Raw genomic sequence first — 4,400 nt, forward strand, 5'->3', positions numbered from 1 at the left:
GTGTCTATAAGGCAAACGACACTGTCAAGAAGACAAAAAGGCCACCAATAGATTGGGAAAGGATCTTTACCAATCCTAAATATGATAGGGGGACTAATATCTAATATATACAAAGAACTCAAGAAGCTAGACTCCAGAAAAATCTAATAATCCCATTTAACAATGGGGTATAGAGCTAAACAAAGAATTCTCAAATGAGGAATACCAAATTTCTGAGAAGCACCTTAAAAATGTTCAACATACTTAATCATCAGGGAAATGCAAATCAAAACATCCCTCACATTACACCTCACACCAGTCAGAATGACTAAGATCAAAATTCAAGTGACAGCTAATGCTGGCAAGGATGTGGAAAAAGAGGAACACTCCTTCATTGTTAGTGCGATTACAAGCTGGTACAACCACTCTGGAAATCAATGTGGTGGTTCCTGAGAAAATTGGACATAGTACTACTGGAGGATATAGTAATACCTATCCTGGGCATGTACCCAGAAGATGTTCCAACTGGTAATAAGGACACATGCTCCACTATGTTCGTAGCAGCCTTATGTGTCATATCCATAAGCTGGAAAGAACCCTGATATCACTAAACAGAGGAATGGATACAGAAAACGTGGTGCATTTACACAATGGAGTACTACTGAGCAATTAAAAACAATGAATTCATGGAATTCTTAGGCAAATGAATGGATCTGGAGGACATTATCCTGAGTAACGTAACCCAATCACAAAAGAATACACATGATATGCACTCACTGATAAGTGGATCTTTGCCCAGAAACATAGAATACCCACAATACAATTTGCAAAACACATGAAACTCAAGAAGAAGGAAGACCAAAGTGTGGATACTTTTTTCTTTCTTAGAATGTGGAACAAAATACCCGTGGAAGGACTTTCAGGGTCAAAGTCTGGAGCTGAGATTGAAGGAAGGACCATCCAGAGACTGTGCCACCAGGGGAGCCATCCCATATACAACAACCAAACCCAGACACTATTGCATATGCCAGCAAGATTTTGCTGACAGGACCCTGATATAGCTGTCTCTTGTGAGGATAGGCCCGTGACTGGCAAATACAGAAGTGGATGCTCACAATCATCTATTGGACGGAACACAGGGCCCCCAATGAAGGACCTAGAGAAAATACCCAAGGAGCTCAAGGGGTCTGCAACCCTATATGAGGAACAACAATGTGAAATAACCAGTATCCCCCCACACCAGAGCTTTTGTCTCTAGTTGCATATGTCATATGTAGCAGAGGATGGCCTATTAGGCCATCAATGGGAGAAGAGGCCCTTGCCCTTGGTCTTGTGAAGATTATATGCCCCAGTACAGGGAAATGCCCAGGCCAGGAAGCAGGAGTGGGTGGGTTGGGGAACAGGGCATGGAGAGTGTATAGGGGACTTTGGGGATAGCATTTGAAATGTAAATGAAGAAAATATCTTATAAAATCTAACAAAAGTACATTTCTATTAAATTTTTATATTAAAATGTATTTCTCAGACTTTTAAGTATTTTTCTTATGTTCTTATGTTCTGAGTTTTGTTCTGTTTTGTGGATATTTCAGGGGATTATTTTTCTACTGCATATTAGATTTTTAAATATTACATCCTAACTCCATATTAACTGTCTATCAGATGACTACTGAATAGTTTTTTTTTCCTACTCTGGTTGCATACTTCATAGTATATTGTGTGAGCTATGGTACCTTTATAGGCCCGGGAGGACAGTGAGGGAACCTTCCATACTGCCCTAATAGAATAGGTACACATGTCTGCTTGCATACCATGGGATACAAAATATAGCATCATAGAAAACATTTGTAACATTAGAATGGACCTGGAACAGGGTAGTGGCTGCTTTCCCCATTTTACAGAAGTCCCCCCACATCCTGGCAGGCTGGCATCTCCCCATAGTGCCAGTGAGATTGTTAGTTATTCCACAGCTCATTTACATTCTCCATTGCTCTTCTAAAGACTATAAAAACATGTGCTGTGTGCAATACAGTACATCTGCACCTCAATGTTTCCTGGGTTCAGGATTCTGTCTCCTTCACATCCTTCTCGACTTTGGTTCCCACTGAGATCCCACTTATTCATTGTTTATCTTAATCCCCATGCTTCTGAGATCTTTATCATAAAGTCCTTCTGTGTGCCTATAATTTGAGCATATAACAAAGCACTTTATATCTTACTGCACTTATGTTTGTTGCTGTTTCATTCACAGTAGCCCAGAAATTGAAACAAATTAGATGTCCAACAACTGATGAATGGATAATGAAAATGTGATACATTTATACAACACAATATAACTCACCAATTAAAAAAATTAAGCTGTAAAATTCACAGGTAAATGGATGGATCTAGAAACAATCAGTCTAAATGAAAAACCCAAACCCAGAAAAACAAATTTTACCTATTTCCTTTCATTTGTGGATGATGGTTTTGAATATTTGAGATGCATGCATTTGGTATACCCATAGAATTAATTGGGGGTAGGGGGGGAACATGGTATAATTTCAAGGGAGGAGACAGAGAATGCAATTCTATAAATGGTAAAGTATAATGACTGAATAAGAATGGTTAAATTAGGTAAGAAATGGAAGAAAAGAGTAGAGATGTTAGTATGGAGAAGAATAAATTATACTAAAGACCTTCTGAAAAATTCATACAGTATCCTAATCTTGTTGAATATTCTTTTAATGAACAATATGCATATATAATAAGTTTAAATGAATTTATTCTACTATGCTCCAATACAATATCACAAGCTAACAAATTAAAAAAAAAAATGAATGCCAAGAATGTGCTATCACTTTTGAAGTTGTTATCTAATGTGGTAACATAGATCCCCAAACATTACTAGCTATTTACATTAATTTTGTTACTCTTCAGAATTTGATGCTAAGATTATTGCTGAAATCACCACTTGTACTTGTTTCATAGTACATGGAGAATGTAAATAGTACCAACTTGGAAGCTTGATCCTTTCTAAGGAGATTTTACTTTTTCCTACTGTAGGAGAAAAAAATACCATCAGTATTACCCAGATTAAAATCCTTAAAACTGTAACAACCACTAGCTTGACATTATATTCTCACTATCCTGAACAAATAATTGACAGTACTAATGGGTAAAAGAACCCTAGACAAGAAGTCTAGAAAGCTAAGCTCTAGAAAGAACTGATTACTATTATTCTAGTTAATGAGTATAGTATTAAACTGACACTTATCCTTGCTTACATATGTAAGGGGATCTCTAAATCCTGGTCAGAGAATCTTCCCCTTGCAGTGCATGCTATTAGTGCAAAACTCTCAGCTGGTCAACATGCAGAGAATAAGAGACTATGAGGTTCTTAGCCTTAATAATAGAATAGCTGGGTGGGTGATGTTGCAGGGGCATGAAGTTCTACCTATAGTTAAGACTCTATTAGCAGTTGATAACTCCTAGAAGAGCGAGAGTAGGTTCTTTTAATAAAGAATGTGGCCCCTGAGATCCCAACCATGTTTGATTCAAAGGTTATACATCCAAGAATATATGAAAAGCAAAAATTAGACCCAATATTTTTTATTTTTAAAAGAGAATGCAAAGTTGTTTATACACATCATATTTACATTAGATACAGATATACATACCACAAAAAACAAGTAAAATAAAATGCTTGTATAGGCAAAGACTGTGTTCATTCCCCATAATTCTAGCATACTGATCCTTTATTATGATTATTTTCATTAAAAATTTCTTTGCAGAGAAATAAAAATCCTGCTTTATTTAAAGAAATTGTCTTCAAATGTGGTCACATTCTGCAATATATAAATTTATACAACATATAATTTTTTAGTAAACAGCTCAAATGGTTTTCAGCAAAGTAAATTAGGTAGTAAACTTCAAAATATATATTGTACATAGTTTATTATGAACTAAAAATCTTATACTTTTAAAATAACAATACTAATAATTTTTAAAATGTTAAAATATAAACTAACCAGACCACCTAGAATTCCTAGAGGCTAAAACACCAACCAAAGAGTATACATAGAGGGATCCATGGCTCCAGACATATGTGTGGCAGAGGATGGCCTTATCTGACATCAATGAGAAGGGAAGCTCTTGGTCCCATGGAGGTTTGATGCCTCAGCATTGGGGGATGCTAGAATGGTGAAGCAGGAGTGGATGAGAGGGTGGTGGAGCACCCTCATAGAGGCAAAACGGAGAGGGTGAGGGAGAATGGGATGGGAGGTTTGTAGAGGGGCAACCAGAAAGGGGGATATCGTTAGAAATGTCAATGAATAAAATGATTAATAAAAACTTTAAAATTTTCTATTTCAGTGGGAAAAACTTTTCTGAGGAAAACAAGTCATAATTATATTTGTTTGAATTGTACCTAACATAATATATGA

This window comes from Mus pahari, chromosome X (genome assembly GCF_900095145.1).
Source record: "Mus pahari chromosome X, PAHARI_EIJ_v1.1, whole genome shotgun sequence".
Taxonomy (NCBI): Eukaryota; Metazoa; Chordata; class Mammalia; order Rodentia; family Muridae; genus Mus; species Mus pahari.